This window comes from Gallus gallus, chromosome 1 (genome assembly GCF_016699485.2).
Source record: "Gallus gallus isolate bGalGal1 chromosome 1, bGalGal1.mat.broiler.GRCg7b, whole genome shotgun sequence".
NCBI classification, from domain to species: Eukaryota; Metazoa; Chordata; class Aves; order Galliformes; family Phasianidae; genus Gallus; species Gallus gallus.
The window spans coordinates 125,547,636-125,575,469 of NC_052532.1; the positions used below are offsets into that span (position 1 = coordinate 125,547,636).

The 27,834-nt window shown below is 39.3% G+C and overlaps 1 long non-coding RNA gene across 1 annotated transcript; it reads left to right on the top strand.

Moving 5' to 3' along the window:
- The first annotated feature begins 26 nt into the window (after positions 1-26).
- Positions 27-27,834, top strand: LOC112531502. The gene is made up of 4 exons (XR_003073283.3): positions 27-153; positions 2,141-2,229; positions 3,720-3,825; positions 25,499-27,834. It is a non-coding gene; the product is annotated as an uncharacterized LOC112531502 (long non-coding RNA).

Consider the following 27,834-nt stretch of genomic DNA (forward strand, 5'->3'; position numbering starts at 1 on the left):
TTGGGCTGGGAACGGCCACCTCTCGCAGTGCCGACTCCTCGCTGTCCGCCTCTCATCTGCTCTGTGCAGGAGCGACCAGGACTGAGTCCAGAGGCTCTTACTGCAGTCTGCCCCTTTCCCTGCTGAAACGCGGAGGTGTGGGGTCATTAACAGGTGGGTTCCTGCTGAGACATGTGGGGGTAGCATGGCTGCAGTCACCTGTCAGAGTCTAGCATCTGGGCAACATTTTGTGGGTTTCTATGCTTGTGGGTGTGCAAACTGCTACAGCTCAGAGCCGCCACTGCCTTAGAGATAGATGCAACGGCTGTCAGACCCTAATTTGCTCTGCAGTTACTGCTTTGTGGAGCCCTTTATGCCCTTACCTTTTCATGTTAAGTTCTGTGGGTTTTTTAAAGAGCTGATTTACAGTTCAACAAAACAAAACAAGCGAACAAAAAAACAGTCTAAAAATGCAGCCAGGAACATATGGAGACTTTTAGATACCTTTCAAACTAAGTAAGGATGTATGCTCCCCCAACATCCTCCAACCTCCCCCCCCTAAAAAAAAGGAAGAAAGGAAAAGAAAAGTGAATTCATAGCCTAGTCATTATTCAAACTTATTCATCCTCTGAAGGAACAAGTATGGAAAAAAAACAGTTTTCTTCCAGGACTTTTTTCTGTTTTTTATATAATACCCGTTCAAGAAAATGCATCAGGCATGGTGTGAGCTCTGTTGTCTCCTTATCACTTTCTAGCTATTTTCCAGCTCATCTTGTCTCTCTTTGCTACTGCTAATATACTATTTTCTGCTCCTGTGCTCTTCCTAAGGCTCCTTGACATTTGCACATTTATTCCCTAAACTGTAGCAGCATGTCCCCATTAAAAATAAAGTGCCTTATCATATTGTTCCCGATGCTGAAATCACATAGGGTTTGCTTGGGTTACTGGTAGCTGTTAGAGTCAATAGGCATGCCTAGAGCCTGCCTGGTGCTCCATGCATCAGTACTGGGCTGGTGGGGCTGTGCTGAGGGGCTGCTGCTGCTGTCGCTTCTAGATGAGGTGGCTGACTGCTGGCTTCTCTTCTCTGCATCTTGCATCCCTTCATCCATTTCAAAGAATAACATCACATATACAATCGCTCCTTTCCCTTCCTATCACTATTGTAACCCTTTCCTGCCTTAATTTGCTCGCTGTGGGGGCATCGGCTTCAGTCTTCCTACACGCACAAACATATGGGCTCAAGATGTGAGCTGGCCTCGCAGAAAGAGATCACATTTTATACTTTCCCTGAACCTGAATAAGCAATTGTCACAATCCAAGCTATTGTGCTAAATTTAAATAAAAAGGTTGTAAAATGGGGGACTGCGTATGGGTGGCAAAACTGGGTGCTACGCAAACGTTGTGCAGAGCAAGAATATGCTTATTAAATAGGCAGTGGAGAATTAGAGGAAACTATTTCAGTTTACATTCAAGTACATTATGGGATTGTTTATAGGGCCCAAAAGAACTTCCCGAGCATTAACACATGTTGTATGAGACGCAGAGGTGGTAGAATTTATATAAAGGTGGATAGACATGTAAAACCAGAATAACTTGTTAGCATTTACATCATTGCTGCCTGGAGGCTATGGCAACTATTTCACCTACCTTTAGAAACTCATTCAGCAATTTTTTTTTTTCTACAGAATGGATTAAAAGACAGCATTTTTTGTAAGGTTGGGGAACAATGTCACTGATAAATCAAGCTAAACTTATCCTGTTCTTTTGGAATATTGAAGGACATGTGAGAACCATGTAGAAAAAGGCATTGTTAATAATAATGGATTATGCAAGAAGGAGAGGAAGGTCAGGTTCATGTTCTTTTTCCTTCTCTTTAATTATAAAGATCAAATAATGCATATATCTCTGGAAAGTAAGAGGGGGAAGTTTCCCATTCGTGTCATGATAGACATTCATCTTGTATCACCCTTTTGTGGGTGATTCCTCTGAGTCTCCAGCTTCCAGGCAAAGGAGATCAGGCAAGGATAACAGCATCAGAAAAACCTATGCAAATAAATGCCAAGTAATGAGAGGAAGGTGAGTTTCATTCACACTGTTTGGTTTTGATTTTAACTCAAGTACTGAAAAACACTCAGGAGAAAATTTATCTCTCTTTCTTCAGGGCAGAAAAAGTTCAAAGTGAACATGTGAGGTCTCCAGTGACTCTTCAAGCAAGGTTACGAGAGCATTAGCCTTCCTGGTGGCTTAAAGGTAAGAAAACAAGAAGAAAATCCTTTCCTCTAACACATTTTATCACACATTTTATCATCATTATAAATTATTGAGAAATGCACCAATTAATAGTTTATCTTTTAAAGCATTCTTATCTAGACTTCTGAACAAATAGAGAAATGGATGGGCATTCATCCCTTTTTATTACTTTTTTTCCCTATGTTAGGGACTGCTATACATTTCCATGAGCTGTAACAAATGGTCCCATTTGCTATGGGATTTGCTTTCAGCTGGGACAGAGACTGTGCTGTCTTCACTATCAAAAAGATGTGTGTTCTAAAGCAGGGGAATCAGTATGCATTGTTATTCTGCTCTAAATTCCCCATAGTATCAAATATAGTTTTTACTACACTCAGTGAGGCCAGCACTAAACTTGACTATGAGACATAGCTTTGCTTATGCATTTTAGGATGAAGACAAGAGAGATTTGTTTCCTGGAGGATTTTAATGGAAAAACCAACCAACCAAAACAAAACAAAACAAAAACACCAAACAAACAAAAACCACAAACAAAACACAGAAGATCTCTCAATTGAGAGATTGCAACAGAGCAATAGTGATATTTAAGGTTGATCAGAAAAAGAAGAAAACAAAAGATCTCTCTGTTGTCTCATATTGTACACCATGACATCTTGGCTTTCACTCTGCACCCACTGAATGAATTCTGTCAATTTAGAATACAGGCAGCATTTCAGCAGATGTACATCAGCATGAATCTCCTGCAGGCAGTGATATTATGGAACTTATAGTAGATGAAACCTTGACCTTTTATACTTTTGCATTTGTCCATCAATATCATTGCTTTTCCCTTTTAAACTGTCCATAGAAGCATAATTTTTCTAGGGGGATTAAATAATTATTGCTTTCACTGACATCACCCAACAAAGCTCAAGATTAATTCACTCACATATAGGATTTATGCACCATCTAGAATTTCTTCATTTTATCATTAGGCCTTGATGGTGACTGGAACTTAGCCTAGGGGCCACCTGAAGCAATGCCTATAAAATTAAGAGGACAAACCCTCTAGATGGAAGCATTCCTCATGTCACAGAATAAGTTCTGTTTCAATATATTTAAATGAGCTCTCCAAACCAAGTTTCGTAGATAAAAGGCATGAATTTTGCTAAAGTGACTGCATCTAAATTTGGGTTTTGCTAGCTGTATCAGTTGAAGGCAAACTAGTGAGATATTTTAACATAGATCAGCCTTTTGCTTCCATAATAAGACAAAGCCTACATGCAATTTTAAACCTGAATAAAAAGAAAGGAGACTGTAGTGATATTTGAGTTTGGTTATCCTTATATAAGGCAAGCAAAAATAAATTATGTCCACTCTGGGTAAACTGTGATTCAGATTGCTCACCTTTAAGTGGAAGAGCTTCTATCAGGAAATACGGTTCTGTTTTTAAGTAGACGTGTGTGGGAGAATGACATTAACACCTTGTACTGAAGGAACTATTCTCTCAGTCCCTTTTCACAGCTGACTAAACATAAATGGCACCGGTTTAACAAAGAGACACAGATGGCAGAACTGATTATAGTCCACACCGAATGAGGAGATTGATTCAACAAGGTAAATGAAGGTCAGATTAATCATGGATCGCATTTCCCTTACCAACCAAATCCTTTACACTACATTATATGCTTGACTGTATTATATTTCTAACATTTCAATCCAAAGCATGGGCTCTCCACCAGCCTCATTAGCCCTTGGAGCAGACTCTACTCTCTTTGAGGTTTCTACCAGTGTCACCTCTACTGTATGAGCGGTCAGCATAAAAATACATTAAAAGAGCAAGAGGAAAGCACAATTTTAAAGGTATTGGTATCTCTGTCCAAGCTACACTGAAGAGTCATATTATCCACAGCATGAAAGATTCCCATATTTAACTGGGCAGGTATGTACTTTAAAAGATCATTTATCAGTTACTTTTGCTAGACGTTCTAGCAGCTTAGATCACCTAATTTTGGCTCCAACTTAGAGGTGAAGGATAGCATAAATTTCAAAGTTCCCTTCTCTGCTATTGCTTTAAGATAACCCTTTTTGTTCTACTAAATTGTTTCCCAATTGCTTCACAACTTCTGACCACATTTCAGAAGAGAGGGACCTCAGGAAAAAACTACTGGCATTTCAGACTTTTAGAAAAATATTTTTAATTAAGATTTTTTCTCACATTGTTAATATTAAACATTATAACCATTTACAACGTGGCCAAGAAGACAGTGCTCAGATACTGTTTCTGTAAGGTCGATAGGACTTCTGACTATTGTAATAATAGCATAACACTCTTGACTTAATTTCACATGGAAAAAAATATATTAATTGGCCACTCTGAACTCTAATTTGGGCCACTGTTTCCCAAATTCACCTGAAAATTCTTGGAAACCATGGAAAAAGACTTGATAGCAAGATAAACAGTATATGTGTACTGCACAGTGCAGCATGCTCTGGGATCTCTCACAGGGCTAAAAAGAATGACTGCTTCACAGCGATTCCTTCTGCTTCCAGAAGCCACATACAACACTTTATATGACTCCACAGCGTTCAGGGTAGATACATCTATAGGTTTTCTTGGAAGGTACTTTGCGTAAATTGTCCGTTTAAATCAGAATAGGAATTTAACTGCAGGATAACTAATGCAGAGACAGTTTGAAGAAAAGTAGGTTAGAAGCCTCTAATAGGACCATAGGAAATGCTTTAAATATATTTACTGGAGTTCCTTTGGTTTGGCCTGAAACCATCATAATTAAGTGTATCAAAAATAATCCAAGGGTAACCACAATAAAGATTTATTTATTTGGAGGGTGGGGGAAGGAAGAAAGAAAGAAAAGATATAAAACTCAGGAATTCCAGTGCGCATTTTGGATCTGGTCTTTTGGAAGTATTTGCCCAGAAACAGGGGAAGAGAAGAGATAGAAGCCAGAGAAAATGAAATGTAAAGAGAAGGGTAAACATGGCTAGCTTGCAAATCAGGGTGGTTTGAAATGCATGAAGAAACAGGAGCCAGGTTTGTAGCCAGAATGTGAATGACTTAAATAATAAACTGCAGAATATAATAGCTCTCTCCAAAAGTGAATAGACAAAAAATAAGAGGAAGATGAGTAGAATGTGTCATAGGTAAAAACAATAGTTACAAGAAGGCTGCAAGACTGTTGTTTGGCAGAATATGCTTGGACAATTTTGATTTTCACACATCCCGTTAGTGGATGTAGGCATTTTCTGCTTTGGCTGTAGTTTACTGAGATGCGTAATGGAAAGAGGAAAAGATACTCTTAGGATGTTAAATACGGTCTTTTGAAAAGCATGAATAGAAGTATGCCTAAACCATGGGCTGCTTTTAAGGTCCAATGGAAAACATACCTTCAGGAAATAGTATAAATTGGCTTAACTGTATTTGATGGGAATCTAGCCATTTACCTTTGGTAACATTTGGCTCATTTTTGCTCATGCTGCGCTAAGACTTTTCACGCTGTCAGGATGATATTATTAACACAGTGCTAGCGATTTATTGAAACCCACCTGGCCGGATTCAAATACTTATTCAGAGACTCTGGAAGTCCCTAGTTGACAGTGGAAGTGCTGTACCACGAAGGCTTTCAGAACTGGCTGTAGCATGTCTGGTGTCGTGGAAGACCAGACCTTTGTGTTCGTCTTAAATAGAGTTGACGTCTTGCATTTTGTTTGATAGTTTCACATGCAATGGCCCTGATGAAGTAGAACGCAAGATTACTCATGAGAAATTTTACAAAGAGCTGACAGTCCTAGAAGTCATTTGTGTAACAAGAGGACAGACACCTAGACTTCCGGGCAATGTAAATCTCCTTGGACAAGCACTATGTTTTTCATTACTGTTTGATTAACACACTGCGTATTTAGGCCTGGCTTGTGGCAGGAACACTTACCTATTTTCACCATCTAAGTAATATAATGCAATGTGTATACATATATGAAGATTCTAGCCACTTTTTAAACCAGTATCTATTTTACAGCATGGAAGTAAATTCTAGTAAATGAACAGAAGTCATTTGCTTTTGAATACTGCCAAAGTAGACCCACTGAGGAAAGAGGTATTGCAAACCCTTTGAGCTCTTTATTCTCATATTGTTCCTGCAGACAGGGCACATACTGTGGCAGGGATGAACATGGGAAAATCTCTATCTGTTATTGAGACAGAACAGTCCTCCTGGGCTTCCCTAGCACTGAGCGAGAGAGGAAGCTGCAATGAAGTGGCCTCTATCACCATAAGCCCTTGACTACACAGAGTCTGTAGGAAAGTTAATTTCCCAGAAGACAAGGCTTTACCTGGGATTGCAGTATCAACTTAAAACCATATGATGATTTAAATAGAAAGCTTGTATGACATGGAATTAATAGGGAAAAGATTGAAACCTAGGTCAGTTACAGATACAAAATGGACTTGTTATTAGGAACGCATAAAAATGTCCAGCCTTTTCAGTGCGTTTCCTAGAGAGCAGTTCCACCTGATGGATGATCATTCCGGACACTGACAAGGCATCTGTGCTAATAATGTGTGCAGATGACAGAGAAATTGGCAGGGTAGTAAACAAGGAAAAAAGTTAGCTGGGCTGTGCAAGCTGAATGACTTAATTAGCCTGTCACAATAAGCATGGTTCATTTTAATAAAACTAAATAGAAAAAGAACATACGGAGCAAAATTGCAAGCTCTGGTTTGAGAATAGTAAACTGTCACAGCAAGCAGTTGCTTGGGAGTCATTTAGTAATCTGTGGTAAACACCTCAAGGTGAGGAGGAACTCCACTGAAAAGGAAGCAAATGTACCGGAGGCATCTGTGAATGTCTTGGATTTGGAGGTACAAGATAGGGTACCAAGCAGAAAAGTGATTGTGCCTATACTGTCCAAGAGGGAGAGCTGCACTTCAGGATGAATTCAGAAATACGAGAAAAACATAAAAATGCATAAAATAATGTAAAAACTGCAAGGAATTGCATTATATGCAAGAAATTAAACTTTAGAAGAGGACTGCTGATAGACTTTTACACACTGAACAGCTGTTTGATGGCTGAACCTTCTGAACTTTCCACAAAGGCACAATAAAATCCAATCACTGTGGAGTCTCAGAAATTGAGCTTCTGAATAAGGTGTAATTAAAATGATTAATGCCTAGTATGATCTTTGTACTGGATGTTCTTCCATTTTGCCATCATGGTTTAGCATCTCAAGAAAATATGAGATGGGTATGTCCAGCCAGTTTCAAATTTGACTTCATTTTATGGGAGAAAACCTACATGTTCTTATTAAACAAACACAAACACGCATACATACACACAAACCACCCCCCAAACAAACAAATAAACCAACAAAAAACCCAACAGAAGTAGCTAACAAAAGTCTCTGTATGAATTAAATAGTTTTGGTCCTTATCTATTTGTTGATAATGACCATACCAAACAGTGAATGTAAAGAGTCATACAATTACAAGAATCAGCATTACTCTTCACATCTTTTTTTTTTCTTTAAAAGTAAACATAAGTAAAGCCTACAGTCATATTCTACTACAAATCCATTACTGGTCTGTAGTAAAATATTCATTTAATCTTAATTAAATTAATCTTAATTTAATTTTAACTTCAATATGGTAAGGATGACAGAGCACTGAACAGGTTGCGCGGAGAGGTGTTGGAGTCTCCTTCTATGGAGATATTCAAGACCCTTCTGGATGCCTACATGTGTGACCTGTTGTAGGAAACCTGCTTTAACAGGGAGTTGGACTTGATGATCTCTGGAGGTCCCTTCTAAGCCCCACAATTCTGTGATTCTGTGATTCTGCGTAATCTAATCACATTATCTGTTTATTTTGGCTTTTGCGTGTGTGTGTGTGTGTGTGTGTATGTGTGTTAGAGGACATCTCAAAGCACCAATGGATCCATCAGTGGTATGTTTCAGATTGCCAGGCTTATTCTGTCCTCCGGTTCTTTACTCATCTATAAAATCTGTTAATCTAATATAATTTGAGGAAAAATAGATCATCATAAATACCACATGTAGAAGTGCAGACAAAACTTCTCATTGCTACGTCTTTGTTTCTTGCTGTTGAAGAGATCGTAGTTTTAGATGTATTGAAATTCCTAAAAAACTTTCAGGATAATGTCACATTGCATCAAACGCTGAAATCATGCCAGATAATGAATCTTCTTTGCTATTTTGAGTACTGACGCTCAGTAACGTGCAGAGTCACCCTTATTTCACAGCTGTATCATTTCATATGAGTGTCACCATTTTGGAAGTTGTAGATTTTAAATTTAATAAACCGACTGCACAGAATTGCAGATAACTCTGTCAAACACATAATGGACCAGTTCGTTTAATTTTATTTGTAATGTCAGTTTTTATGCCTTCTTCCTTGAGCAGGTGTGTTCCTGAACAGAGCAGAGTCCCCCACTTGGCACAGCAGAGGGTGCAGGGTGTGACAAACGCCTGTCCTTCTAAAAACCTCCCTAGAAGTATATAAAGGATAGATTAACCTTTGAAATATAACTTTTGCAGATGCATATAAGGATGTCTTTATAAGATATGACCCACCTTGTAAGCTATTTACCCTTTTAGAAGAGCAATCTTTGCAAAAAGAAATGTTGCGCTAATACGGTAGGTTCTAGTTAACGTGCTGTTAATCCGTATGGTACAGAATTCAAGTTATTCTTTAGCATTCACATACATCTAAGCCAATGCAATACTTCACTCATTGCTGGGAACTGTGCTTTACCGACAGCAATGTATCATACAAGCAGTACTGTTTACAGCAGCAGGTTGCTTACTTCCCCATTTGTCACCCAGATCCCCTGCCAGGTTTTCTCCTAATGGGAGAAGTAAGATCCATTGGGACCTAAAATCCTGCTTGTGAAATTAACACTTCCACAGAGAACCTTCAGCAAGACCTGAATAAATCAGTCAACTCTTCCTCTAGCAAAATATTCCTTTAAAATATTTGGACATTAACCTGACAGCTAAGATGAAGATGACTTGAGTCAGCACCATGACATCTGCTCTATAATTGTGCAAGGCAACAAAAAACCAAAAGATCATCTTTCGAAGAAAAATACTCCTATGTGATTGCTATGCATGGTATTATTATTATGGTTTCACGGTTATATTGTGTGTGTGAATGATAAAATCCTTGGAATCTGACAGAATAAAATACCTTACAATCTCTCCCAGAAAGTTACGAATCATTAGACAAATTTAGCTTGGCAAAGAGAGTTAAAGAGAAACTAAACACCTCTGCGTGTATATGTGTGTGTCTGAGCATGTCTGCCTGTGATGTGTGTGATAGCCTTTCTGATGAAGGAGTATTTATCTAGTAAATCGTAATCAGACAAATCTGCTTCTGATATTCATATATTTAGACATCTTGCTATCTGTTATGATCAGGACAGAAGCATGGAATCCTTTTGGTAAATTGTTCCAGCAAACATTCTAGAAGAATTTAGAATAAAAGTAGTCACAATTTGTGCAGTGAGATTAATTAATCACAGAACCTCCTTACTAACGTGTAATGGAGTTTTCAAAACTGTACATCATGATCAGAACATACGGTGTTCTGTATGGTGTATTGTAGTTTAGATAAGGATTATGAGCTTATGGTAAGAATGTATGGGGAGAGTCTGCTCTGTCTATGGGATGATCTTTTGGCCTTAAAAATGTCCAAAATAATTAAGAATGCTTTGAAATAACACTGGGCTTACTGATATATGGATCACGGCCAGTGCCTTTGCTGGGAAAGGAGCGCTGCAATCCATGTATTCCCCTGACCAAACTCTATGGACCTTCATCTCGTTTCCTGCTCTCTGTGACGCCCTACTGTACTCGCACAAAGGCACTGATCTCATCCTGTGATGTGCGGTAGTGACACGACCAAAGCTCCAGATGTTCCAGCTTAGGTCTTTTTGGAGAGGAAATTCTGCATTAGCTTCATCAAACGCAGGCATTGAGAATGAAGAGGCTTGCTGGCGGTGCTTGTGTGAGTGGGAGGCGGCATCAGATGACCTCCGGAGGTCCTTTCTAACCCACACTTTTATGATCCTCTGAGTTTCCTTGCTCAGCATCATTCAATACATATGCGCTGTCAGGCCAGCCCCTAAATCTGGGTTCAAACACTGAGATGTGTTTTTGTTGCTTACAAGCTCCATGAGTGTTGGGCCTATGTACTTAGTGCTTTACCCTACATCCACAAGTACGATAATTCAGACTGACGTCAAAGGGCAGGCAGTTTTCTCCACACTTACATGGAGATTTAAAATGGAGACTTAAAAAAAATCATTTAAGTGCCTAATTCTGAACCTTCAAATTATAAAATATTGATTGAGGTGCCATGCTTGGCACAAGTTCTAAGTTTCTCTCATTAAAATTATTGTAGATGCGTTGCTGTTGAAAACAAGAGCTGACTTTTCCTGCCTAGAAATTCAGTTATGAAAATAGGCAAAATGAGATTTTACAATCCAAAAAGCTGGCGTAGATTTCAGTGCCAGCCTTTGCTGTGTTGTGCTCTGTATGCTCCCGGCACAGGACAACAACACAATGCAGTCTTTCTTTGATGGGTGCGGACAAATGTAGGGTTCCTTTTTTAAATCACCATTGTTTAAAAAGCCACTCGTTGTAGAATGGATTAAATAACAAATCAAAGGAAAAGCGGAATCTGTTGTTGCACGAGGAAACGCACAGAGCATGAAGTTAACTCTGCACAGAATAAAGGCAGCGAGTCACACTTAAGAAAGAAATACAAACAGTAAGACTTCTCTGTAACTGTCCAAAAATATATATTTTAATACGTATGTGTATATCTAAAACTCGTGCTCTTTTAATATCCGTGAGAGAACTAAAGGTGCCTGGGAAAATAAATCATGTGAGAATTTGAGTACTGGCTGCCGCAGAGCCCAGAGAGGGTTTGGACAATGCTTTGGAAAAGTGAAGTGTTGTGGAAAATATTACAGTGTTGTGGAAGAAGTAATAGTTTATTAAACATAAGGGCTGCAAAAATGAAATGATGTGAGGTCTGGCAAATGTTTTCTTTTCAAAGCTATGCGTCCCGCTCATCCAAAAATATGCTAGAAGAACCCAGAGCTGGTTGAGGACCGGCAGCTGTGCGTGCCTGCTGAGCACAACAGTCAGAAGGAATTAGCGCAGAGCTGCCCTCAGCGCTTCCCTGATGCCGATCACAGCCATTTTTATCTGTAACAGCAGTGATAAGGAAAACATTTTCAGAGAGTTACTGTATATCTTTCAGGATTTCTTCTCGAAGCAGTTACCAGTGTTTACTTCTCTGCAAAAAAAAGAAATTGAAACAATGTTCTTAAATGACACCAGACACCATGCCGGTGCTTTGTTTTATTACTTTGTTCCACGGTAACAGGCTGTGCCCAAACCTATATAAGTACGTGTTCCATTGTCCATTGACCTTGTCTGCGTACCACTGGGGCTGGGGCTCAAGAGCCAAGGCAAAACCAGGAGCTGATGCCACTGTGAGCACTGGTGCCCTATATGGCAGGCCTGGAGTACGAGCCTGCGGGAGCAGTATGTAAAGCATACCTATAGCTGTGGTACAGCAGAGCTAGCGTGCAGCTAATCTGGGAGCTAACCGATTACAGCAGAAAAAGCAGGAAACATTCCCTATTCCTGTCATCCTTAATGAATCTGCATGTCATTGGATTGCTCTGCAAGAGCGATTCTCATTTAAATACTAGTTGCTATGAATTAACATTGGTTTGTTAAATTGAAACATTTTGTGTAATTCTCAGTTTATAATTGGATGAATTTTACCCTAAAATCCCATAAAGAAGATAGAATATGACTTTTTTGTTGTTGTTGTTTGGTTTTTAGATCTTGCAACAAGTCAGGCATTGCTTCACATGGCGTGGTAAGGCCAGGCAGTGGGCTGGGGCAACTGAATTTTGGACACATCATTAAGCAAACAGGAATGCGTGATGAAATGAAAGGAAAAACACATTTCCAGAGTCTAAGTTTCAGAGCTAGAGCTCATTAGGGTACCTCACCCCATAGAAAGGTGGCTGTTTCTTACAGCTTGTCCTCTCCAACACGGATGGCCGTGGTAATAAGGTGAGAATCTTACAAAAACGAGTGAGGGCAGGAGAGGACTCTTCAGTGGAAAAGCTGTTCTGCAGCATCTAGAGGAGAACCCTAAATAATTGACGTAAACGGTCGATGTGTCTGAAGACAGCAGGTGCTGAGTGGGCTAGATATGTATCATTCCCTAAATAAAATGCATGTCAAGAAACAAAATTAGACCTTCATCCTGGAGGTATATTCTACCACTGGTACTAAAAAGCCAGCTATATCTTTTCTGTTATCCAGAGTTAATAAAAAATAGCTACATTCATGAGCAAAGTAATGAAAAATACCCTGAACTTGCAGACAAGCATCAACTTTATTTCTGCTTGGCAAATGTGAGCTGTTTCAAAGCTGCAGCTGTAAATGTCACGCCTGAGTCTGCTGCTATGTCACTTAGATTAAGAAACATGGTAGCTGAACTGCAAATGTTAGATGTTTCTCCAGAAGTGGAAACTTTGTAAAAGAAGTGCATGTTTCTGGCATGGCTGCTGTCAATTGCTGCTGACACCAGCTTAGGCCTGGCATTGCGAAACATCCTGAAGGAGCACAGCATTCCTTTATGGATTGCTTTGGAAGAGGGACTGCCTCTGTAAGGAAAACAAAGAGAGGATTCAGCAATTTCCTTCTAGGCTTATTTCCCTCTGTATCACAATAACTAATGAAGGGAGTCGAACAAAATAATCTCCAGCTGAAGTTTTGAGAGTGAAGAAAGAATGGCAAAAGCCTCTCTAAACAATTGAATAGCTTCGTTTTGATTAAGTGATGGTTGAATAGCATCCATAGAGCTCCAGAGGGTGAATATGCCCTCTCTATTAGCCATGGTGCTTGGTGGTCCCTGAAGGCCGCTCTGGCTGCATGTTGGCTGCTCTGCATGCTCACACGGGTACATGCAGCCAGCACTGTGGTGCCGCTCCCCCAGGCATAGGGGTACCTCTGTGTGCAAAATTATCAGCACCACCTGAACCTGATACCACCATAGAATTCTGCACAGCAGTGATGTCACTCCAAAACACCTCTCTGTGGCCCCTCACGGAGGCCTCGTGCTCCTGAGGCCCAGCCAGGCCTCTCAGGCCTGCCCCATGGCCCCCTGTGCAGGATGGCCCCACACAGGCCTCAGGGCTGAGCACAAAATGACAGAAAACTTTCTTTTGCCCTTGAGTTCAGAGACATTTAAAAACGAAACATAAGACATTCGAGTGTTGCAACAAGCAATTTTGCAGTGATCAATCATTTTGGGAATGGCCTTCAAAACACAGCAAGAGGCATGTTTCAACACCAAATTATCACAATTGAGGCAAGGAAAAAGAGGGAATATGCCATGTTTCCATAAATTCCCGGTCACAGTGGTTTGGGTTATGGCCAGTTAATTCATTCAAGTATACTGTTAGAATCTAACAGAGTGGCAGGCCTATCTTTAAGAAGGATTTTTTTGGTCTCTTTTAGTGAAATTTTGATCCCTATGCATTATGAAAACATACTTTATTGTGGGACATTGTCAGTGTCCTTCATCTGTCTGCTTGTCAGAGAGTTATAATTCAGTGCATTATATCCAGCTATTCTCTGCCTTTATGACTTGCTATTTCCTGCAGTACTTTTTTTTTGTCCCAAACCTGCATGATTTGCAGATAGTAATTAGTTAGATTTGATGTCATTTCTCTGCATTTGTACTGAGTCTTTCTTTCCATTTGCTCTACAGTGAAACTGTAAACATTTGTCATTTTACACCAATTTCAGATCTAATAAAAACAGGGAGCAACAAGGCTATTGTTATAAAATTAATGAAAAGAGATCTCCCTATAGATAGCAATGAAGTGGAAGAAATTAACATAAAACTGTTATGAAAAGAAGTACTTTACTGCATAAAACATCTATTTTACAACACCTACAATTGTAATAGCACTTCAGAGTATAAGCCCGAAGAGTTTGCTGATCTATTTCAAATGCTGTGCAATTCAGAGCTTTCTTCCAAGTGGAAAAGTGCTCTGAGGGATGCAGTAGGGGGATGCGCTACTCATCGATGTCCACTGGTCATCTTGCTGCAGTCAGGTTCTGTTGGAATAACTGAATTTTAGGTTGCCAATCTTTGCATTGCTCTGACACAGCAGCAGTAAAGTAGAACACCTCAATAACATTTTTAGAGGTAAACCAGGAGGCAGAGTAAAGAGGGAGCAGCAATGAAAGGTGAATTTTTCAGAGGTTGAGGAGAAGTTGGATATCAAATAGAAAAAGTTCCAGTCCTTCATGAGAGGAGTGGAATGATGACATAGCAAGAACTGCCCTACCAAGAACCTCTGCTCTTTTGGAAGAAATACAGCTTGAAAATAACTTTGTTAATCTCTGGACTCCATGCTCTCAGACCTATTCACAGTCACTAAAAAGAGTGTGGAGTTCGTGGAGGGAGCTGTTAGGAGTGCATGACTAAGCTAAAGAAATAAGGAGAGATAAGAGGGCAGAGGACTGTTGGCTCAGCCAGAATTTCTGCTGATGACAAACCAGGGTTTTTGCCTACGTGAAGCTATCAGGCTTTGGCCTAGTAATTTAGAGAAAAATAGAAAAAATAAAAATATGTAGATGAGCTCAGAATCCACTTGCAGCTACACAGCAGTAAATTCAGACTAACTCCATTCACTGAGTTCATTGGAGTTGCTCTAGATTTACGTCAACTTCAAAGAGAGCTTATAATGGTCTACTGAGAATTTAAACTTTGTGCTTGAATGTGCAAGAGTGAGAATTGGCTGAGCTACACAGGCTCAGCACAGACCATTGTATCCAAAGAGTAAGAGGAGATTTTGCTGCCATCCTTATTGTGCTTCTTGAGCTATTAAATTCTTCTCCTGCTCCAAATGTAACTGTAAGAACTAAAAACTTGCAACTACAAATGGGCTGTCAATTATTTATTGTTCCTGAGCTCATCCTTAGGATAATATCCAAGGACCCATAGTTATTAATTCTGCATATTGCACATGAATGGGTTAGGTGACCCATTAGGCTCCTCAGTTGTCACTTTGCTCCTTCCTAGAATCTATTATAGCACAGATGTACAGCATATTCCCTAATTTATTATCATAACGGATTGTACTGGTGCATTAAATACTTCTTTAATAATGAGTGGGCACACCACCTCTGCTTCCCATCCTTGAAGATAAACCCTCTGTTAGTAAGTTTCTGAAAATGAGGCTCTCTGAAGTAGAGAAGCAGTGTGAGCAACCTATTTGGAATCACCTGTGTTCTTCAGCCAAATGCCAGCTGAGGATGCCAGGAATTCAAAATCAAGCCCATTATTTCTGGATGTTCACATGCATGCCTGCTGCATGAGCTTTGAGCCAAGAAAGGATCATCTCGTGAGGTAGCCTTGCGAAATAAGATAGCTCCTATCTCTATAACATGTGTCTGATTTCCATACGCCTATTTTTTTTCTCGTTATCTCTGATATGTAGAGGCAGCTGTAAACTGTCAAACCAGGCATCTGAGCAGAAAAGATTTTTGTTTCAGGCACTCCTGTTTGTGCCCTAGAAAAGGTTATCCTGCAATGAAACCCCCATGGACACAAGCATTTGCTAGCTGATGACCCTCAGAATATTACTGTTACATCATATGCCAAATTTACATCTACACTTACGTATTTATTTTTGATAGGCAAGGCACCTAACAGGACAATCCAGTCAAAAGAAGCTAGGCATGGAGCCGACTGAGGCTTCCTTCTGAACTTCACTAAGCACATGTGTACCTTAAGCAACACTGCAAATCCTTTTCCTGAACTGCTCTTAGCCATTAAGGGAAAGTATGTTTACCCTAAGGAACTTAAAGGCTGTATTAATGTTCATTCCTGAAAAGGGAGAAAACGGTTGAGATTCCTTTCTACAAAGTCACTAAAATTAAGTGTGGGGCAGGGAGGAAATTCAAAGAAGTATCTTCTTATTTGATCTCTTTTTTTTTTCCACTGTGGCTGAGCAGTTGACTTGGTTTCCCCAGTCAGCTCTGCTACAGTTACCAGCTTGCATGATATGGTCAAGGCTGATTTTAATTTTTAATAAATATTTTCTTTGAGAAAAAGAACTCTTGGCTAAAGTTCTAGTCCTTTGCATTTTGAAGGAGCAATTAAGCAATTAAATTAAAGCCCGTAAAATAGCAACAGTTTCCATTATAAAACCATCAGCATCTCCACCTCTTTGAAAAGCAGTGATAAAAATGCCTCAGAAATTCTTTGAAATCAGATATCTTGCAAGTATTTGATCTTCATCTTTAAGATAGCGGAAAGAACAGAGGTTATGCAAAATCCATGTATTCCTTCCAAACCAGAAGTGTTTCAGTTTCCCAGCTTCCTAATTACCTTTGCAATATCTTTTTAGCCTTACGGTACTTAAAGCATTGCTGATACTCTGGTGCTTCAGAGCTATAGACTCGGGGTTTGATCACTCAGAGAAGATAAATGTTAATTTTTCTTGTTTCATCCCATCTACTTTGTGGTCTTTGCTATCTCTTTCATTATATTCCAGATACAAGCAGATTCTAGTTACACAGCTTCTCTTCTTTCAGTTTGACTTTTTTCAAAACTGCAGTGTTTTTGGCTTTGGCATCAAGATGAGGATAATTACCATGTGGTCTCCATTTGCTTGTAGGTTGAAGACCCCCACCCTAGATCAAAAACAATCTCAGTTGACTGAAACAGCATTTCCCAGCAAATGGAAATGATGCATTTCTGGCAACTTTTCAGTGTAAAATGAGTCATCAAATCATACTGAGTTAAGTGTCTTCACCCTTCCTTCCCCCAGCTCTTATTAATGGGTAGGCATAGAACAAAGCTTCATCTTCAGAATGTGTACAGAATACACAGGGCCGCAAAGATAAACACTTGATTGCTAGGCAGCTATATCTTGAAAAAGCATATAATTTGAGTCAGATTGGGTTGGAACTAAAATTGCAGCAAACTATTTACCACAGATTCAAACTGTGGAGAGAAAATTTACTCTTAGTTTTTCATATTCTCTCTCTCCCTCCCTTCACTTAGTGTAGGAGTTCAGCATTGCTATTTTTTTTTTTATTTGGCTTCTAATAAGAAACAAAGTACTGAAAAAATTCACTGCCACTCATACTTCAAATTAAAAGTGAAGTTTAGAAAAGAAAATGCTCTCAATGTTACTCTAAAATCTCACTGGTGAAATAGAATCTGCCCTAAGCACAGAAGTCAGAGGTGGCTCTGTAACTGTGAAGTAATATTTGTGGTAATATGTGGAATTATATGAAAAGAAAGAGGGAAGGGAAGGGAAGGGAAGGGAAGGGAAGGGAAGGGAAGGGAAGGGAAGGGAAGGGAAGGGAAGGGAAGGGAAGGGAAGGGAAGGGAAGGGAAGGGAAGGGAAGGGAAGGGAAGGGAAGGGAAGGGAAGGGAAGGGAGGGGAAGGCCTGCAATGAATGCAGTAAGGGAGGAGAGCTGTATATCCTGGCTGATCCTTAGATCTACCAACCACAGTTACACCTATGCTCTGTTTGACATGCTGGTGAACTTCAGCCTTTTTAAAAAAAATTGTGATGTACACATCCACTTTGCATCAGAAAATTTGTGCACTGCCTCACTCCATGATTATACGAACCCATACCAGTGCCTGAAAGGAAGGCTCAGCTGTGGAGTTTTGAGCATGTGGTGTTTTATATTTTTTTTAAATTTGACTTTTAGTATTTGATCAACATAGTGGTACAACTTACTACAATTTTGTGATGACTGTGGAAAGCAGGAGAAAGATACTGCTGTATAATTTGGTCTCTGCCTTAGAGCACATTGGCAAGTGTGGGTAAACTATTCATTAACAAATAGACCTTGGTATGCCACACACATGTACATATTTCAGTACTGAACAGCATCCACAACAGAATATGCACAGATACCTGTGTTCATGGACAAAGGCAATCAAGCAGGCTCCAGTCGCTGCTATCCCATCCCCACTGTCTCCATTGGCTGCAGATCAAGGGATGCTTCTGGAGCAAGGAGTAGCTGTGCAGAAGCAGCAGCAGCACGGTGCCAGCCTCAGGCTAATGCACTTGCACGCGGAGCCTCTTGGTGAGATCTTCAGATGGTGCTGTTGGATTGGTGCCACCTGAGGCAACGGAGCAACGCCAGCCAGAAGAGCTGGGGCCATGCCTTGAATTTTTAATGCGGTAATTTTTTAGTCCATGAGATAGGAGCTGATGATCAGCTAAATTGAGAAACTGAGAGTTTTAAAAGATGCAAGAGTGCAGAATGTGTTCCTCTATGATTTTTAAAAAATATAGGATTGCTTTGTTTTTTCACCCCTTCTTATCATTCTTCTTTTCCAGTCTGTAAACTTCTTTCCTGTTAGCAGGAAAATGAGAGTTTACAGGCACTGTGATTCCGTATTTAAATGCCCCTGCTTTCTTTTTAAATTACATATATATATTTAAAATTTTTATCTTTTTTGGAAGGCTTAATGTTGCCTCAGAGTACACCAGCATTTCATGTTCTCCCTTGTTGTGGCTCACACTCAGCGTCAGAGTCATAAAAGCTGCTACTGTTCATTCACATTTGAGGCATGAACAAAGGGAGCTTTCTGTAGCCCGTGCACCTGGAATGTGAAGCGAGAATGGCAACTTCTGCAGCCTGCTTCTACCAGGTGGCAGGCCCTTGCTAAACCAGGAAACTAGGGGAAAAAATTGTGAAAACGTTAAGTGGTGTGCTACATTATATTTTAAGGCATTAACCTTGCTTTATGTTGATTGCATGCTTCATTTTTAGATTTAAAACCCCTCACTGTTTTGAATTGCTCAGCCATCCATCAACACAAAGCAACAGGGTTGTCAGCTCCTGGAGGATTTTGCAGCAATGCTGAGCTTCGCTGATTGTAAAGTTTCTGTAGAATTTTTGTTAATGTAGTGCAAAATGTACATTGTACTTCTAACAGACAGAAAAGAAATGGGAAAACTCCCTTAATGGTTTTAGATGAAACAAGCGGCTATTAAAAATGCATTTGTCTTTCTGCCAAAGCAAAACACAACAGTTACTTGTTTCCTCTAACAATAGCTTAACGTTCATCTTCTCTGGAGGACATTACGCTATTGCGTAGCTATCATTCAGGCAGCACTCAGAGCAGATTAGGTAAAAGAGATATGCAGAGGTGAGTTGCCCGTGTTTACCCCACCCCCGAGTAGCTCAGAAGTAAAATATGAGGCTACAGCACTTTCAAATATGTTTACATTCATGTGGTTTATATTCTCTTACAGAAGCATAGTACATTTAAGCTGATAGTTTTGTACTACAATATTGCAAATAGCACTTAGCTCACATTTCTGTTCAATTGGTACTGAAAAGAGCTTGCATGCCAAAAAAGGCCAGAAAAACCTGCAGTGTGGTTTTAGAAAGCATGGTTAAGATCTGGCAGATACAAGGAACTAACAGCAGCTCTAGCAAAAATAATTTTACCTTTGTTCAGATGAGATCGTTGACTACTGAAAAATTTGAAAATAAAGTGTTGGGAGAAATACAACTTTACAATTGGTTCCCCAACAGTTTTTTGGAACTGAAGTCAGAGAAACCTTTCCAGAATCCCCTGGATCAACATTCCATATTATGTTTATAAAGTTGTGCCAGTGACTTTTGTGCCTTCACTATCTAACTGATGTTTTTAATATTCTAAATCCCCTCTGAGGCAATAAGACTCTCTCAGTAATTCAAGTGGTAGATTTGCCTAAGACTGAATACATCTCATCAGTACCTTGAGCTTTTATTTCCCTCAAACCATCACCTTTCTCTGTTTGCTTTCTACACCTGATTACCTAGAGTTGCTTAGATCTTCCACTGAGGCCAGATTACAATTGCCTTTTAAAAGGAATTAGGGTTTCCCTCATCATCTACCTGACGGAGACCCAGATGTGTTATTTTAACAGCCTCTTACCCTTCTGGACATGTAAAGCCCACCTGCTCTCCTTTTTTTTCAGAGGCTCTAATTTGCACCTGGGCTGAAATCGTCCCTTGGGGACAATCAGGTGTGTCAGAGCAGGCCAGGTGCCCTGTGCTTCAGCTGTGCCTATTCACGAGCACCTTTATCTCCAACAGGCTCGCAAAGGTGGTATAACTTCTATGTATAAACATAGTGCCTTCATTAGGATGGGAAACATTCTATTAGGAAGATCTGTTTGTCTTCTTACCCTTTAATATAGCAGGAACAATGCAAGGGGTGTGAGGTCCTGCATGCAACCAGTTAATATATTCTAAAACAAGTCTGAGCAAGTTGCAGTTCCTGCCACAGAGGTTTACATAATTCCCGTCACAGGCAAGCTTATTTCTCCCTCCCCCTTTCCACCCACTTCCGTCTCTTTGAAAATGCCAATCTTCATGTCTTCATGCTTAGTTAGTAAGATTTGTATCTTCAGTATGGTTTGGTCAAGTTTGATCAGACGTGATGCGATGTGATGTTCAGATCTCCTCTTAATTCACACACTTTTTATATATTTTCTATCCTCTTGTTCCCCTTGTGCAATTATAGTATCTATAAAATCCTCTCCAGTGAAATAGTTACTACAGTTTCTTTTAAACATTCTCTCATATACTTCCCTTTTGACCATACACTGCCCATTTCTCCACTTAAAATTGCTTCCTGTTTATCTCCTAATTTTAGCAACTTCTTTCCTGCCTTTTATTCACTTCCCTGTGACACACTCCATACTCTATAGTCATTAAGTTATCCTTTGTCTTAAAACAAATAAAGCTCCATGAATTGGCTTAGACAGCCTACAGTCAGGCACCCTTTAAATCAATGCAGTCTAATTTTCCTACATAGCATAAAGATGTGGGAAAAGATACAGCCTTGCTGTAGAAAAGATCTTCTGCCGCATGGCCCATTGTGGCAGCATTTTCTGGTTAGATACAAATTTTTCATTTTGTCAGTCTGGATTTCACCACAAATGGTTGAATATGTTTTCATGTAAGCCCAGTTGCCAGGCTTCTTATTAGTCCTATTTTAATTTTACATGTCTGGGATACTTTTGGTTGCCCCTTCCATCTACTCTGCTTTCTCTTTTACATGCTTCTGTTTAGTAACATCTGTGTTTCATGCATTGTCTCTGAAAAGATTTTGCCTCAAGGAAAAACCTCTACCTAAGATCACAAGAAAGCTGAGTACGTTTATGCTCTTGCTGTTACTTTTTACTTCACCATACCTTCAGCGTAAATCTTACCGGTTATGCAGTATCTATAAATACTTTGTATAGTCTTTCTACAAAGTATTCAGCACACTTTCAGACGCCACGTAAATTACAAATCAAAGTAAACGAGAACAAGCTAAAAAGCAATACCAAGTTGCCTTCCATTCCTCCTTGGTGATTACATCATCTTACGTTTCTTGTCAACAACTGCCCATTTATTTTTGCTGATCTTTTGCTCTACTATGCATAGCAGAGTCTCTCCCACTGGAAAGTGACCCTTCGAACTAATACCAGTCATAAAACATCTTAGGGATGAATATTTCATCCTCTATGTTCTGCTCTCACAGTTAATGATATTGCTTTCCAAGCTCTATACAAATGCACTGTACATGCGTGTGTGCATACATTAGAAGTATATGTAGTATAGATACATGGACATATATGACAGATCTATGCATGCACATACAGAGAATAGATGAACAAACAGAGCAAAGTACAAACGTTGGAGGAAAGACCTGCCAGGCACCTGGCACTGAGAGACCTGGACATCTACTCTGTTTCAATCCACAGGGGGTGGACCAGTGCAACAACTCATAGGTAAAAGCAATGGGGAAGTAACACAAAAATTTACCTGATACTTAATACCAATTTTTAAGCTAGCTGTTGTCCAAAAAGTCAAGCAATAAAAGGAGATTACAAAACAAAATAAACACCATCTAGCCTTGTTAACGTAGTCCTTCCTCCTCCTATAAAGACGGTACAACTATAGCAGAGAAACATAATTCCTCCATGGCAAGATATACTAAATCACATGCTATCAGGCAAGTGACCACATTTACAAGCATCACATACTTTGATCATTAAAAGCTTATGACTTATATTGACCTTGAAAAATATCTCCAAACCAGATTAGAGAGCAAATGGATTTAATTTTTTGGTCTTTGTTTTAAAGCCAACAGAAATCAAGCTCTTTAATTTCAAGCCTACTCAGGGTTTCATGAGCTAGAACAGTGGAAACCAGCATCAGATTGGACAAAAACTTCAGAAAATATATTTGGAAAATAATGATATTTGTATTGATATCTCTCTTAGAAAATTATGCATTTTAACTGAGAAATGTTTTACTCTGTGGACTAGAATTATGTGATACAGAACTACTGAAAGCCTCAATCCACCAACATGACTTTTGGCAGGCTAAGGCCGAACCACACAAAATTAGAGTGAGAAAAAGAAAATAACGATTATTTGAGCTGTAGGCTAAAGAAGCAAGAATAATAAATCAGATTCAGATATACCCTATAAAGCTTCAAATGTTTCCAACTGAATCTTAAGGTTCATGGGTTATTTAAAAAAATAATAATCAAATGTATTTTATAAGATTTGGTGGCTTGGAAATGGAGTGCTAATAAATAAATACTTGCAGTAGACTAGAGGTAAACTGGGAATGGATATATTTCTCTCAATATACATCGGTCAAAAGTGTTATTAAGCAGAGTTTTTGTCACCTCCATTTTTAATTATATTATTATATAATTATAAAGAAATAGGAAAAACTTTCAATGGAAGCAGAGAGAGTTGTATACCTCAAGAGTTTAAAGATGAAGTGCAGTGCACCTGGCTACACATTGGTTTTCTTGTCTTATCTGCAGAATGGTCAGCTCTAAGTCCTGCTCAAGGACAGAGGATAATTTAATCATCTAAAGGCTTTCTGCACCCTTAATCTTTGCCCCAAAATTCAGTTGAATTGCATACTACTCCATTGTTTTTTACACGAAAAATATTTTACTTTCAAAGTCAAACACTTTCAAAACCAAGTAGAAATGGCCTTACATTAACTACTGAACATAAATTTATCTCTTTTGCAAATAACAGTATTAGATGTGAAATTTTAGCTAGGATTTATCCCATTAATAACATGGACATTTGGGGGGGTTTATCCCATGAACGACATGGACATTTTTTGGTGTTTATCAACTCTGTTGTGGCAACCTGAGAAGAATCCTGTCTAAACTACACATTTATGCAAAAAGTGCATATTGTCTGGAGTCATGCAATATATTATTAATAGTTTGGCTCTGTTGATCGATCCAGAATTAGGATGAAAAGACAGAGGGAGTTTTCAAAGATAACATAGCCTGGTGAAGTAAAGCTGAATTGGCTTTAACTTGAATATTTCATTTAAAGGAGACTTCTGAAGGGCTGCACTGTAACTTCACAAAAAGAAAAGAAGGCCAAAATAATATATCCTCCTATATTTGTTCTCAATATATAAAATAATCAATAGGCTTACATTTTTTAGTATAGTTTTTGTTTCTCTATGTGTGCTTCTACAACTCCTTTCTATCTAAAGTATGGGAATTTGTCTAATGGCTATGTTTTTATATGTTCAGATAAAAAACACTTGCACTAGCTCTGTGTGCTGACAGGGGTTTTTGCTTGCTAACTTCTACTGTATCAAATGACATGCCAGGAAAAGGAAATCTGAGGGATTAGGTTTATATGCAAAATGCATATTCAGAAATAACTTGAGATTGAAAAGTTACCAACTGATAGCCAAGTTTAAATTAAGAGTATTTATAGATGTGATCATATTGCAGACTTGAATCATACCTTAGAAAAATGTCGGGGTTGTGAGTTAAGGAACACAAGGACTAAGCCTGCTAATGCTTGGTGGCCAGAGACACGGCCAGGTTCTGTGGCTCCGGTGGTATGAGATTCTTCTGCCCCTCCTCCCTAGTTCCCCATGATTTCTTTTTGGTCTCCTGCCCCAGCTTACTACATACACACGCCCAGCATTTCTTCTCTTTCCTGACTTTTTTTAACTTGCTTTGTGCATCCAGCTACCTATCCTTCTGTTAAATCACTACTGGTTACTTGCCTATTTCTGTTCCTGTTACCTCATCAGAGTTATTTTTTCTTCTGGCCCTACATCTTTCTTTCTCTTTGCTCTTAACTATCTGTGTCTCCCACCCTCTGCAGTTAATCAAGCTACTACTTTCCCCTTCAGTTAGTTGACAGAAGCACAGAGGTATGATAAGCTCACGAGACATCTCTTACTCTTAGTTTCAGCATTAAGCATCACAGTAGGGGTAGTAGCTTTGACAGATAAAACAAAACAAAACAAAACAAAACAGAACAGTTGCTTGGAAGGTATTTAAGCTACACTCCTCCATAACAGCCATATTCTACTGTGAATATCTATGAGTTTTCACTTAGCCATGCTGAATCAACATTTTTAATGGAATAATCAGGGATACCACAGGCCCACCTCCATGGCACGTTTCTAAGACACTTCTCCAGAGTGTAGAGAAGTTCCCAACAGGTTAACAATAAAATACAGATAAGAATTTATCTAATTTGGAAAAAAACGATGAGATTGTTTTGTACTTTATTCTTGGGAAAGGAGAATTTCAGTTAGGTGAAACTTTCTAAGAAAAATTTAGCTATAGTTCAAATTGATGTGCTTGGTAAAAATTAAAAATAAAATCTTAACTTGTGAAGTGATGGACAACGTTACACATGTTCTATAATAAAAGACAATGCTGGTGCTGTACAGTGCAGTGCTACACAGGTAGTTGAGTTAGCTCCCACTAGGCTTGGGCAGCAGAAATAGAACAGCCACTTAAGCATGTCTCACTCCTGCAATTGTACTTGTTGCTTCCTGATGCCATGACTCCCGAAGAACAAAAAAATTTTACTCAGCTAAAAATTATTTCGGTGTGAGCTTTATGCAGTAAGGAACTGGACACTGTGGGTGAGATTCATTTGGCTGAAGATATGATCGGGCCACTGTATGATTTCCATAATGGTTAGAAAGATTGATTATTATTTCTAGAGTGTGAATCACCTCATCCTTGTGATATTATAATATCACAGTCTAGAAATGCCTCTACCTGTTCACTGGTGTTAAAGAAAGTCTGTGGTGACTAGCTCAGGAGTGGAAATTTAGAGTTAAATGTGATAAACCTCACCTACTCTGTCCTTCCCTCTACAGCGCATCACTTCAAAGTGGAAGATGGCTTCTACTCTGTAAATGCACAGGAAACATGAAGCCACGCTGAGGTACCATTGTATAACAGAAGTCAACTACAATGTTCAAACACTCAAATATCATAGACTTACTTTTAAAAGAGAGTCCGAAATGTGGAAGACCGGAGAGAATCACACCCTGAAATCAAGGAGCACATTGGCAAAGCCAGTGCTTCTTAACAGAGAGAAAAAGCAAAACTATTCTTTACATCATCGTCTTAGATGGCTCAACTTCAGAGGGTTTAGCTTTTAAGACCACACAGAGAAGCATTTTAGCATTAGATTCTGCATAGCTTTCAACTCTGAGCTGTGACCTTTGGGGAAGCACAGTGGGAGGAGCTTGCAGTAATAACTCCTGGTATATATAATGCTTTGGTTTGCTGCATTTTGTATATGAAAAAGCTATATAAAAAAACAAATTACATTCTTATTCTGTTTCCCCTCACTGTTCCTCTTTAATGCAAGAGTGTTCTTATTGGCTCCAGTAAAAAGGTTCTCAAGTGTGTTTTAGGCAGAAGCAGGAAATTTGCTTTCCTAGTGGATCAAACAGAGCTGGCACTAATGATACAGCATAGGGAAAGGGAAAAAAAAAAAAAAAAAAAAGAAGAAAAAAGAAATGTTTAACACTCAGCACTAGAGTAGAGTGAAAACAGAGCACACTTTGAAGAGTTTCCTTGCTGCAGCATAGCCCTGTGTAGGAGAGTTTCCACAGTCGGATTCAAAACATTTTGAAGTTTCTCTGTTTGTTTAATTTTCAGGTCGAGTTTTGGCACTCTGCTATGATTGACACAATATAAAAGAATAAAGGCCCAAACAAGGCAAAAGGAAAAGAAAAAAAAACACCTTAGGAAAGTGTGAGACTCAGTAAATCAAGCTAAGAAGTAGGCAGTCTGGGTGCCTTAAGGACTGGTGAAAAGTTGCATCTTAGACCACAAGATGGTTATCTACAGATAGGCCTCCTTCTAATAACCAAATGTCATAGCCTAGTTGGGAACTAAGAAATTATTTCCTTAAAATCGATCCTAATTATAGGATCGATTATAGGGCCTGTAAAAAATAAGAATAGAGCTAGAATGCTAAATGGCAGAGTAAACCAGCGGAATAGCATAAACTACCATTCTGAAAGTTTGTTATTGAAATAATTTAGTTAATATGGTTATTGCCACTGCAAATGCCTCTCCTCTCAATCGTGAGTCTCCAAAGAGGAAATGAAAAACTGGAAATTCAAACTCCCAATTTCTTGGCATTAGAGACTCCCTTTATTACCATTTTGGATTGCACATACTCTGACAATTTGTGAACACATTCTACAAGTTCTAAACTACGGTGCTTCCATACAGAAGCACAGGCATACATTATAAGTGGAGCCTGATCAACTGATCAACCCTGTGAGAAATGAGTATGGGCACCAGAGATGGACACTGTCTCCCTGCAGAGATGTTGCAGCACTTACACTAAGGCATGCAGACAGGTGTGGGCTCATTTAAAAGCGGAGGGTACAAATGAACACGGCAGTGGGCAGAGTAGCTCAGATGAAAATTTCACAGTGTCCAGTGAAAACAGCCTACAGTAAGTACCCAGGGAAGAATAAATGAACAGCCACAACATACTAATATACTTCCAATTTAGATCTTTACCTAAGAAACATCATTCTAGGAGCCTTGCTCCAAAAGTAATGCCTCCTGTTTTATTATGTTGGCTCACAACATCAGAGGCAGATGTTGGTGGTACAGCAAGAGGTTGAACCTTCCCACCAACATTCCATTACATTTTGCTGCTGTGTTACAGATGGCAGCAGAGCAACAGTATGACAAAATGGCATCAAACATGGAAGTGCATATTAGACAAAAGCGTGTCATTGAATTCCTTCATGCAAAAAACAGCACCCTTTGACACCCACTGATGCTTGCTGAACATTTATGGGGACCAAACAGTGGATGTGAGCACGGTCAGGAGGTGGGTGGTATGTTTCAGCAGTGGTGACAGCGACAGTGTGTCACCCCCACTGGTGCAGACTGCTCTGAGTATGGCATATAGGCTCTTGTTATTACTGGCGATCATGCAAAACCAACGGTGGTGACCATGCTGAAAAACAGTGCTTGGGGGCTGAGAATTTGCTCTATCAAAAATCGCTATGTGCTCTTTGTATTTGTTGTAGTTTCCATGGACATAAATAGGAGGCACTGTTTTGAAGCAAGGAATCAATACACTGTAAAAACTTAGATTTTAATTTCCAGAATGAAAATACTGGAGTTGATTACGACAGCATCAGAACAATAAAAGCCTTAGTGGAGTGGTTCA